The sequence below is a fragment of the Pinus tabuliformis genome, chromosome 2_2, assembly GCF_031772625.1.
Source record: "Pinus tabuliformis cultivar Carrire ecotype Pingquan chromosome 2_2, CPIR1, whole genome shotgun sequence".
Taxonomy (NCBI): domain Eukaryota; kingdom Viridiplantae; phylum Streptophyta; class Pinopsida; order Pinales; family Pinaceae; genus Pinus; species Pinus tabuliformis.
Genome location: NC_142300.1, coordinates 363,367,636 through 363,380,995, shown reverse-complemented (window position 1 = coordinate 363,380,995; position 13,360 = coordinate 363,367,636).

Here is a 13,360-nt window from a genome sequence, read left to right as displayed (position 1 = left end):
TCATCATGCACAAGCATAGTGACTTGTTGGCTTCAATGTGAACCTAACAAGCATCATGCTGCCAACAAAAATATTGTAAATGCACTTGGGAAATACATTTGTCAAGCCAAGCCACTAGATGGTCTCTTCTCTTATGCAAGGATATGCGTGGAGGTATATTTGGATAAGGGGCTCCCAACAACAATAACCTTAAATCTAGATAGTTGGACCCATATTCAAGAGGTTGACTATGATCAACTTCCTTTTAAATGCAAATTTTTCCATGAATATGGCCACTTTTAAAGAAGCTACAAAATGAAGTAGGAGGAGCAATAAAAACAAAGGAATGAAGGAGAACAATGGAAACAACAAAAGAGGAGAAGAGGCTCAAGCAAACAATAAAATAGTCTGCCAAAGAAGTCAGATCATAATGGGAACAAAGGGAAAGGACCAACTTCCCCTAAGTGATCCACTCCAGGGGGGGATATAGTAAAGGCCAAAATGAGAAAAATAATAGCTTCAAGGCTCTCAATTCGATGACTAAAGAAGGGGAAATTCTCGAAACCAATGTACAAGAACATGTACAAAATTTTGGACTAGGGCATGAACCAAAGAAAAATGATGAATCCATGCCACCATTAGAAAATGATCCAATACTAGAGCAACAAATAGTGGAATCTTCCTCAGAAGAGGAACAATTCCTCTCCCCTAAAAGCTCCAAATTGGGTCCTTCCTTTTTGATCTCAAATAATGAGAAGTCGAAGGAAAAGAAGGAAAAGGAATTAGAAAGGCTACAATGGAAGGTTGGTTGGCAGAACAATAGAGAGGTAAGGCATGAAAAAAAAGAGAAGGATAAGGAAATGGGAACATAAGCAATATTAGATCCAAAACTAAAGGGATATAAAAATACCAGAAAAGGAGGCAAATCAACCCCTCAACAAGGGGCTACTCATACAACAATTAATGAGAGTCCTCTCTTGGAATTACAAGGGATTAGGGTAAAAAAAAAGGATGGAGGAAGTGAAATATTTGATCAATATGACCAAATTAGGCCATCAATTATCCCTTAATAACTCGAAAATTAATTTAATCTAGTGTAGATCAGCTCATTGGAAAATGGGAGGCCCTAGAGGCCTCATGGAAACTAGAAGAGATCTATGTTATGCAAGGAGGCCAAAAGCATCCAAATTAACCCCTTAGGGTAATATTTCATAGTCATCAATGTGCCTCCTCAAGACTCGAGGAAGTTAATAGTCATCAAAGGACTTTATTATCAGATGGTAGTTTTATGTTTTCTATATGTTGTGTTATACCAGGGCAATTATGTAAAGTATACACCTATGGAAACCCCATTTTTGTCACTTAGTAGTATACTCCTTAGAAAATTTTAGCATATCTCTTGGATAAGAGAAAAATGATAGAAATTTTGAAGAAGTTACTATGTAATTCCTAATGTATTTTCGATGAGCCATACATGGATTTACAAATATAAATACTCTTTTTGGTTAAAAAAATAAAAAAATAAATAAAAATGAAAATAAAAAATAAAAAATCATGATCTGGACCTTGAGTTTATGATATAATTAATTCATAATTTGAATTATTTTTTAAGGAAAAGTCTAATAGTTTTGTGTTTTGTCTTTTTTCACAAGAGTTTGACAATACAATCCTTGGTGAGATTGTAATTTTCATTGTTTAAAAATGTATTTTTCAATGCATAAATAGATTTAACATATTAAAAAATATCCAAAACACTTAAATTATACGTAGAATGTTAGACTACATCGACTTTCGAAATAACCAAACAATGATTTAATTAATAAAAATTGAGAGAATATTGAAATTTTGAGTTTATATTGTGGTTTCATTATGTGAATGGATTTATTGAATAATCTTTATGATTGAAAAACTTAGGTCATACTCTCTATATAGTATGTTTTGGAGTTTTTGTGGACATATTTTCATCCAACTTTACTTGAAATCCAATAGATATTTATTAAAATTACAAGTTTGAGTTGTATAATATGCACAATTCAGATGCTTCACTAGTTTTTTAAAGTATTGAATCCATTTAAATAATAATAAACACATTTTAAATAACCAAAATTCATAATCTCACCCAATAAATATATCACCAAAATCCCAAAGAAAAACAAACCTAAAATAGTTTAAAAAAATCCAAACTTAATTCGAAAAATCCCAAGTTTAGTAGATAAAAAATTAGAGGAACGAAAGAAGATTTTCCATAAAAATGTATAATTAGAAAATTATTAGAAGTAGGTTAATTAGCTACAGTCACAAGCCCACTTGTTTTTCTTCCTCTTTGAAACACGTGGACCCATTCTTCCATAACATTTAGTCAACTCCTCTTATCAGAATCTACATTATATTAAAAATGTGTACTCGAAAATTGAAGTGGATTGTAGTTAAATCGTTAGAAAAGATAACATACATAATTTCATGCTTGAAAAATGTCACGTGGGGTAGTTATAAAGTGAATATTTAAATGTATTTGTTTGATTTTTTTTTGGTTTTGGGAGTTGTTTATAGAGGTGCCAAATTTATTTGGACAATAAAAAATGTCAAATTTGGTTTTTTTTTTTTTTTTAAATGTTGAGAATATGAGTATTTCATCTTATTTTTGATGGTGGAAATGGATTTAACACCATGAAAAACCCCCGGGACACCTAAAATCTTGAAGTTTGATAGTTGTAACCTAAATTTCCAAAAATTTCCGCCTGAATTTTTACAAAATCGCTTTGGAATTTCCATTGTTTGTTGAGAAAATTTCCATTGTTTACTAGGAAAATTTGAAGCCTATATGTGTTTTTTAAGTGGGAAAACTATGTATCATTATGATTCCTACATTTGTTATCACTATTTTACTTGGGTAAGTGATATATAGGTTAATATCGTTTCTAATTAAAATATGTATGTAGAGATTATAATAATAATAATTAATCATGTATTTTAATTAACAGATAAAAGTTTCCTTATTTGAACATTTTTTCTAGGCAATTTTGTTCAAGATTTGGTAGATATTTTTAAAAATCATAAATTAAAGTTGTTTAATTTACAAATATCTAGTGCTTCAGGTTTTTTTTAGGGTGCAGAATCCATTTATGCATTCAAAGGTGCATTTTAAATAATAAGAATGCTAGAAATACTGAGAAAGGTGGGGGGAGGGGGTGAATTAGTGTTTCATGTCCAATTAAAACTTTACTTAGAATATACTTTTATTTTCAATCCATCTGATCCATAAGTTTATTACATGCATTATGTGAGATATATTAGCGATGATCCATAAGTTTATTACCTACATTATGTGAGATATATTAGCGATTATGAGCAGTCTTAATCATAAAAGAAGTAAACCATAGAAAGCAACAAAACACCATAAGACACATAGTAACACCAATATTTTAGGTGGAAACCCAATGTGGGAGAAAACCACTATTATTGTCATCTTTGTCTTCTTCTTTATATATATATATATATATACATCATGGTCTTGTATTGGCGCAAACTCTTGCCAACAGGCCTACTTGCAGGAGGCTCTTGCTTCCACTCATTCTCCACACCCACTAAAGGGAGCTAAAACCCAATCAAGTTTATCAACTCCTAATAGAAGGAATCTCTGACTTCCTCATTGAAGGATACAACCCTCAGCACCTCATGGACCACATTTCAGAATTTTCATACTAAATCCACCTATTTCAAATACACATCAAAACATGCAAGCCACCTTTCATTTATTTTCAAATCAGATCCACACTAGAAATAAGCTCATGCCAATACCAAATTGAATACCAAACCAATCACTGAATCTCAATGCCAATGTACCAAACTAAATCACTAAATATACTGAAACATCAAACCACTGAATACTGAAACAAACCAATCATTGAATATCAATATTGATGCACAACCAAATCATTGTCGATACCAAGACAACCAAGCCATAATGTTGTCAAGTTATTCAAGTTGTCAAGCTATTCAAAGACACATTATGTCAAGAACCATGTCAAACCCTATTTCATCATATTCACTGGCATAATAAACATGTGACAATCCTTGTCACATGCCAAGCCAAACGCATCAAGAAAATACAACACTATCAAGCCTTTCATACTCAACTCCTGAAACTAATGCCCATTTCCAATCTAACCATCAAGACATCATCGAAAAACAACAACACATACATTATCATTAATTATCCATGCATCTAACATGTGTGACACCAACAACCACAACCTCTAGGAGGATAGGTTCAAACTATTTCTGGTTTATGCATTTGTTAATCCCTACATGTCAATTCTTTGTCAATCAACCATACATATATCTTTTCATCCACGCTAATCCTGGCTCATAATGATGACAATGGTCATAAGCTTTTTTCACAATACTAGTCACAAAACAAGGCGCACAACTCTGTCACAAGGATAACATTGTTGGAACAGGAAAACAATTGTCGTTCTAAGAACTTTGCGTTAGTCAACATATAAATTCACTGTCAAGTATCATAGACATATCACCTCATCAATATAAAACATATGGCCTCTTAGAAACAGAAGACAAGTAACATCATGAATCACTTCTCTCAGCAAGAGTTTATCTCTGCAATCATCACCATATACATAAAAGGAACCAGATATGACATGCAATATCAATGTCAATACAATCAACCTCTTTCCACTGTGAAATTCAAGTTCACATTGCATCACTGATGTCCATAATATAAGTGTACACTTTCAAATATCGAAATAATTTTACAACAGTATTATGAATTATAAGTCTGGGAAATCAAATAATTTTGTCAACTAGGATCTATCTCTGCAGAAGACAACACATAATTTATTCATAATCCTCTTGACCCTACATCATTGTTAGCGTACAAGATCTCTATGGACTTATGCAACATTCAATTAAAGCACATTGAATCATATACCCCTACACAAATCTGAGTTATTGCTCGTATATGACATACATCCTCCTAAGCAAACAATATAATGCAACATAGAGTTTCTCGCATATGACATACGTCCTCTCAAGAAAACATTATACTGCAACATTCACCCTTAAGTAATATCTCAATGCAAGCCACAAGTCAATCTAAAGCAAATCTGTCTCTGGAGTTTATAGTCTTTGCAAATTTTTTGTCTCTGCATTCATTGTTAAAATAACCAAGGGATCTCTACATACTCACCCCTTTTCACACATTCGGAGCAAGAAATCAAAACTTATGACAGTGCATCAAAAACCCTGTTATTATATCTCTGCGCTGCAATTTATTTCTTTGCATATGAAATGTGGAACCACATAATTACTTCAAAAAATATATCTCTGTGTAATTAAAAAACTCGCTACCCATATTAAAAAATAGATGCACATTTCCCTTATTTGCCAAATCTCAAATTCAGATGAATCAACGTTTCTAGCACAGAGACACCATTTCAGATTCTGACAAGCTTGTAATTGGCACAATCAATAATGGATCCAAACCCTGCATTAAATTAACTTGTAAACACTGCTACAGATATAGTTCGATTTCTCTATTATAAGAGCAACAGTTAAGATATAGATCATAATCAAATGCATAGATCGATTTCTTCATAGCCAGATCAATGTATTGTCAGTCTTAAATCAATGCAGAACTAATGTACCAATTCAAAGCATTAGTGCAGATCCGTTAAAACACAGGTACATAAATATTAATGCACAGAGAAGCCAAATGCATATGAGCCATAACGCAACCTTTCTCATCCCATTCACCCACCGAAAGAGAAATATTTTAACGTTGTGTTTAAACAAATATTTTAACGTTGTGTTAGATTTTAAGCTTCCTGGAGTCGCTTTCCACAGTATCATGTTCATTCTGTCAATCACATTGACTTTGATGCAAACATAATTTTACCATTCCCTGAGCTGGGTTGATATTCGAAGTGCACATCCAACATTGATCGTTCTTCGCAACACAGATAAGACGAGATACATCGATATTAAGTGCACACATTATGGCGTGTTTGGATTATAAATTTATAGGATTGATAGAGCTACAAAACCACGAGCTCATGCTACATGTAAAGTCGATGGTATTTGACCCAAGACCAATGTGAAATTCATCGAATATATTATGGCTCATCACTGCCCATTCTTCATCCTTCATAATAAAATGTCTTTTATGGAATAGAGTCGGTCCATCAATACCCAAACCAAATCTATAACCATGATAAATTATTCTGTTTGACCAACTCACTTAGTATGGTACCATGCATAAAATATTGTACCATTATTTATTTCTCAGATCCATTCGTAACAGTCCAACCATATTATAAAATATTTTTTCATGAAGGAGCATTGGTCCTCATAAATAAAATGTTGTGTTTGTCAAGCGAATTGGTCCGAAAGTATTATTTATGGAACATAAAATATCCATTACTTAAGTTATTGTCAAGGCTAATCTAATCTTAAAAATTTTACATGTTGGCAAAAACTATCACATTTTATAAATATAACATTCTAACATTATATTAAATTTTATCACATTTTATAAATATAACATTCTAACATTATATTAAATTTTATTTATTGAAATTATATGAATCGTTAATTTAAACAAAGAGACGTGGATTACAAGTAACTTTTCAATGTACCATTGTTAGAACTTATTTTATGGGTTAAATATAGTACTATATAACAAGGTGAAGTAAATAAACCATAATTCTATAAAAGCTCTATATTAAATGAAGTTGTGATAAGTAGTTAGCAAGAAGTGTTTATTTAACATTTTTACTAATATTTATGGTAGTGATTTTTTAGCTTTATTAACATTATAGATTTCATAGATGTTATTTTGGCATGTTATTTTATGAATTGCATGTCAAGGTGTTGATGATGTTGGATCCCACCAACATGCAAGGGGGTCTCCCCAATGAAAATTCCTGATTATACTTCGCACCATTTGTTGTAGGATTCCTTCTAGAAATAAGGCCTGACTACCATTTTTATTAGAGATTTTCCTTGGCTGCAATGGTCAACACAAGAGAGTAATGTACATGTACTTTTGAATGAACAAGTGAGTATGCCTTGTGGAATGTTTAGTTGCAGAATGTATCAAGGTTCTTTCACTAGAGGGGAAATAAAAGTGATCCTTTAAGAGAAGAATAATAGTACTGATCTAATAAAGACACACAGGCATATATAAAAGAAAGAATTGTTAATCAACTAGTAAAATAGTTCACATAGAAGTAATGGTTGTTAAAACAAGTACAACACACCTTCAACAAGATAAGAACCAAAGCCACCGAAATAGTTCAATTTCTTTAGTAAAGATAAAAATAATATATATCGCAAAACATCCAAAGAATAGTCTTACAACATTTACGACATACACATGAAAGTATGTTGGCTCAACGGGCTTCAAGCATTAAGCAAAAGTTCCAAGATACAACAGTATAATGAACACCACTATCTCAAATAGTGGAGCATTAGAGCTACCACTTGCTCCTCCAAAAGAACTATCTTCCTCTCTAATGTCTAGTGGGAGGAGCTAAGGTGAAAGTCCTTTGCTTGATCTATGAGGGTGTATATATAACAAATGGGTTGAATCTTCACCTCCCTCATGACTCTTGGACTTCCTTCATGACTCTTTGATTTCTCCATGACCTTTCACATTCTATAGGTGACTCTTGGACTTCCACTCTACATTACATTTCTCATTTATTGAAAATTACATAATAATTTCCACAAATGATGTGGCAAATGATGACTCATATGACACCTTGCCAAGATATGACATGACATTGATGACATGGACTCAATGATGACATGGACTCAATGATGACATGGCCATGTTAAGCCATTATTTCTTTTGTTGTTTTTGTGTCTTCCTAAAAGATAGTACATGCTCTTCTTCTTCCTCCTCCATAAGGCTTGAAGGTAGGGAGTCTTCACTATGATCTTGATCTTCAACGGTTGTCACAATCTGGTGTCCCTTCATCCTCTCGTTCATTGATCAACTTATCTTTGCAGCTTCATAATTGTCTTCTATTATAGTTTTCTTCTCCTCCTTCTAAATAATCATCCTGTCATGTGAAAATATAGTACCTGCAACTGGAACTCACTCATGACAAGACAACACCAGTCCGAAAAAATCCTAGTCTAACATGCTTCATGAAAATCACTAATTGAGTTGGAACTGGGTGTTGGAATGAGAGGAAGAATTAGGGATTGTGCAATGTGCAGTTCCATATGTCAGGGTTGATGGACTGAAGCTTGAGACTGTGTAGTGCATAGTTCTAGATGCCTAGGAAAGATGATTGCGCATTTGAGGAGCTCAGGGAGGCAGTCTCAAGCCTTGACGTTTCCAAATTCATAGTATAGGGGAGAGAGATAGGCCTAGGGATTACACAATTGAATAGTTCAAGGATGCAGGATAATAAATTTAGGATTTCCACAATGAAATTAGAAAAAGAAGGTTGATTGGGAGGGTGAACTACACAATTTTGGAGGTCAAGGGGCTAGGGTTGAGTATTGAGGCTACAAAATGAGTAGTCCTTGAGGAAAAAACATGAATTACATAGTTCCAGGAGGAAATGGGCATGCTTGAGGCTTGCCACTATGCAATGCAAAGTTCAAGGAGGGTAGGTTGGGCTCAAGTTGGCTGGGCAAGAAATATTCCACAATTTGGCTAAGTGTGGGATTAGTGAATTATATATGAAATCAGGATTAGACTTGGACATGATCACACACTCAGAAAAGTCAATGACACAACATAGAACACTCAAAACTTAGAAACAACATGGTCCCCTTATTGCAACGACAAAATAACATACTCCTCCAAGTACGACACTTAAGGTACACTTTGCGATGACAATGATGGCACTTGTGTGATAGTGCATGGAACTTTGAGTATGAGTATAATATATACACATATATATAGGACTCATCGACACCAAAGTATCCCCTTGAAATGAACCATACCATTTCTTTTGAGAGGTGCGATGCTTCCCATGCCAAAATACGACACTTGAGTTTTCTCCCAAAAGGGAATAGAAAACTTAGAGATGGAATGACTCCAACTACAAGAAACAAAAACATGCAAGATCAAAGTAGGCTCCAAAATTTGAATGTAAGCCAAAATTTTGGAGGGTGTTGTAGCAGCAACAACACTTGGTGATACACTGGAAGAATTTCAGCTTCTCTGCCTTGGTTTATTCCTCTGTGTAGGATCTAGTTCTTCATGAAGTGTTGATTCATTGGTGTGGATTACTATGAATTTCCTACTTAACCCAGTTATATATGTAGTCCCCTTCATCCCTTTCTCGATTGAACACATTCATAACGCCAACCATATCACAATTGTTTTGATTCAGGAGAAGGGTAATGTAGTTCACTAGATTTCAATATTCAAAGTTTTAGTTTTCATCTCTAGAGTTGCCCCGCTGCTAGTAGGCCTAGACAGTTCCCTGGTGGAGTCACTATAGGAACAAAATCATTTCTTTGTTGCCATTGATCCTGGTCAATACCTCGATGAAGTTGCTTGCTTCACCTCTCTACGCAGAAATCCTTTCTCTTATTTCACCCTTTATTTATTTATTTAAAGAACTGTGCAAAGGCACTTATTTATTTCATGGGGTGGAAGAGGGATCCCAACTTTCTGAGAGCAGAAGAGGTTGTTCCTTCAAAGAAGCATATATATAACATCTGATATGAGTTTTCTCATTAATATTTTCCCCTTATCCTTCTCTACTTGATTGGATCAGTGTGTAAAACACCAAAACACAAAGAACTAAGCATAGGAATGAGGTTCGTAGAATAGGTACGACTATAATGGTTCTACAAAAATCTCTCCTTACGTAAGGATTGTATTTCCATTAAAACAACATTAACCAGAAGGTATGGACCACGAAGAAGAAGAAGGACTAGAGCTTAGCCAAATGTTGTAGTGTCACAAAGCCCTTCTCGTTTTTCCACATGCATTGGAACCAACATTACACTTTCATACAAGGCTTATTCACAAGAACGAAAAGATAATGGAAAAGACTAAACATGAAAAACAAACAAACAAGGACTAAAGACTATATACATGGGGTAGGGAACAACCCTATACTGCTATTGACAATATTGCTTCAGATCTTGGCAATTGACAAGAAGAGAGTCCATCTTCCCATCCAAATATTGGAGACGATAAGTGTGGTGGCCAATATTTTCATGAACAAAAAATGGTATAATCCACAGGGACTAGAATTTAATGTGTTTCCCTTTCTCTTCATGGGATTTATCCCACTTTAGTACTAAGTCTCCCACACTAAATTCCCTTTTCCCTGCAGATTTCTTATAAAACCATCTCTTGATATGGCTTTAATGAAGAGAACATATTTCTTTTACTTTCTTCTTGTCTTCCTGTAACTTCAAAAGAGTGTCTATCATGTTATCCTCCATAATGTCCCAAGATGAGAGGAATCAATGGAGGTAACCACAGACCAAGATTTTAGTTTGGTAGTTATCCCTACCAAACTAGAGACGACTTTCTCTATGAAATTACTATCAAAAGATGACTGAGATATAAAGGATTTTAGGTTAGATAGCTAGGCTCTGGTGAGTTTTGGAAAATTTAGGGTTTTGTTGTTGGATAAGGGAGAAAAACCAGGTAGCTAGGTCAGAGGGTCAAAGGGTTACAACATAAAAGATATGAAGGAGAAAGGTAGAAATACTTTTGTGATGGATCTTAAGTTTTGTCGATGTAGTATGGTGTTCACAAGAAGCATAAAGGTCTTAATGAGCATGAAACATGAATTCATTAAGAGAGAGAGAAAGCAACATATAATAATTTTCCATCAAAACAGAGTTTAATGTAAATAATTATATTTATAAACTGTAAGGAAAACCATTGAAAAGTTGATGAATGGAAAGAGAAGATGAATATCTTTCATATAAAGTAATAACAGAGAAAAAACATCACAAACTTATTCCACATGAATTCCTAGATAATAGCTGCAAACTGTATCCTTTGATTTCCAGAAAATGTCCAAGTACAAGCTACAATAGTTCTCTCCTCTCAAGTCCAACTATTCAAATGACTTAGAAAATGATACATATAGACTAAAACATCATTTCTCTGCTCTCAGGGGTCGAATCCATGACTTGTGGAGTTTTTCCTCAAAGGTCTCAACCAAAACCCTAGTGACCTAGTGGAGACACTAAGCTGAATGAAGGTCATGGTGACATGACTGAAATGATGAAGATGATTTGTGCAATGATGGCACATCCAACTGAGTTATGGAAATGACCGGATATAGAAATCTTGAAGGAGTAGCAGTAGACCTATACACACTATCCAGTGGCCAAATTTTATTATGAAAACCTAGTGACATGATAAAATTTGACTTGAGACTCCTAAAAAAACTTGGTAAAAGCATATTTGATCATTGGTGATAGGTATAACTGACTGACACTAACATTGGCTATAGCTGGGAATGGCAGCTCCTTGGAGGTGTCAAGAAAATTGTATACCAAGTAGCCTTATCCATTGGGCATGGAGTCAAAATGCAAAGACTAAACTCAAACTGAAAATTAACTGACTAACTGAACTAACTTAACTCTAAAACGGACTACTGATTGAATTGACTTAACTCTAAAAAAAACACTTACTGAACTGACTTATGGCAGCAAACCATCGGGATCTTAAGGCCTTCACTCTGGGCTTCAAATCCTAATGATAACTTCCCACCTGTTGAATATATATATATATATATATATATATATATATATATATATATATATATATATATATATATATATACAACCATGCAATATGATCCCTCCAGTGTAACCAATCCAACAAACGGCTACTTACTTGAATCCTGCTCATACTTTCCTTGAGCAGGCATAAAAAACAAAAGATAGGTCACTCCAAGTGTTCACTAAACATGTGTTAATGATCTATAAATATAATAAAACTCATCTTCCTTGATGATAGAAACAACTTAACAAAAGGATCCTAAAACTTGTGGATGACTACCTTTTCTTGATGATCAATAACGAGACAAGAATCTTCTTCCTTTTTAGACATTGGTTGTTTTGTAAAATGAATTTTGTCATTCTCAATCGAAATAGATGTAGACTACAAATTTTTGGATGAACTTTGTAATAGTACTCCTGCTGAACAAGACAATCAAGCCAGCTGCCTAATCAAATTTGTGCCATCTTTGTTTTGAAGCTTATAGTTAACTAATGGAGAAGGACTTTGATAACAGTTATCATCCATAACATCAGCTATTGGATCAAGGAGAACTTGAGAGGACTTCTGGAACTTGTCATACATTGGTTCCAATGAGGCTACATGATTTTCTATAAGATCTTCATGTTCCACACTTTCGGCTGCGTTTTCAAATTGAATGTTGCTTGGTAACGGTGATTGCGGACTGAAAAAAGGCTTTATATTACAAACAACATTCTCAACAACTTCAGGAGAAGGTTGCCAACTTCTGTTAACTTTCATATTTGCTTCCTTGGTAACCTTATAGTTTTCTCTTATTATTTCGAAAGAAGAGAAACACAAAGGTAAGGAGTCCTGGTCAATAATTTCATGGTCTTCTCTGTGCTCAACATCAAAACTGAAAGATTGCTTAATTAAAACTTCCTCACCCTTGTTTTCAGTTTCACAAACAACTTAAGGAGGATCAATAGGATTGCAGAGCCCATCCAAATAATCATATATCAAATCATTCAAAATTAAAGAGGGATGTTTCCATTTTAAACTAGCTTTAGACTACTTCTCTGCTTTGGTGAGTTTATGCTTTTCCTTTATTAATTCAAATGCAGCATAACATAAAGTTAAATAGTTACCATCATCCATTTTATCACTCTCTTTGTGTTCAGTGTCCAAGCTATAAAACTGCTTATCTAATTTATAACTTTCATCAAACTCCTCCTCTTTGTCATAAACCACATGTGCAAGCTGACTGTCTTCCTTAAAGTGTTGGAAACATGCTACTGGTTGCTCATCAAAATCATCATCATATTCATCGTACTTGGGTAACTGATCATTATAAGGAATGACATCAAACATACACATTAGATCAGAAGATTGATCCTCCATGGATTGATCTACAATTCCATCTTCATGATTGTCCATAAATGAATACATAATACAATCATTTTCTGATCTATGGTAACTGGAATGAGTAGGATAATGGTTAGGGTCAACAACCTCTTCTTCTTTTGCAATAAGTAGGGCATGGTGTCTTTGAATAACAATTTCAGCTCTCATGGTGACCTTTTGTATCATTTCTTCCATTGTACTTACCAAAATGTCAAGATTCACTTCTAAAGATGTTAGATGTTCCTTCTCTATGTTCTCCCTCACTTCATCTTTCAA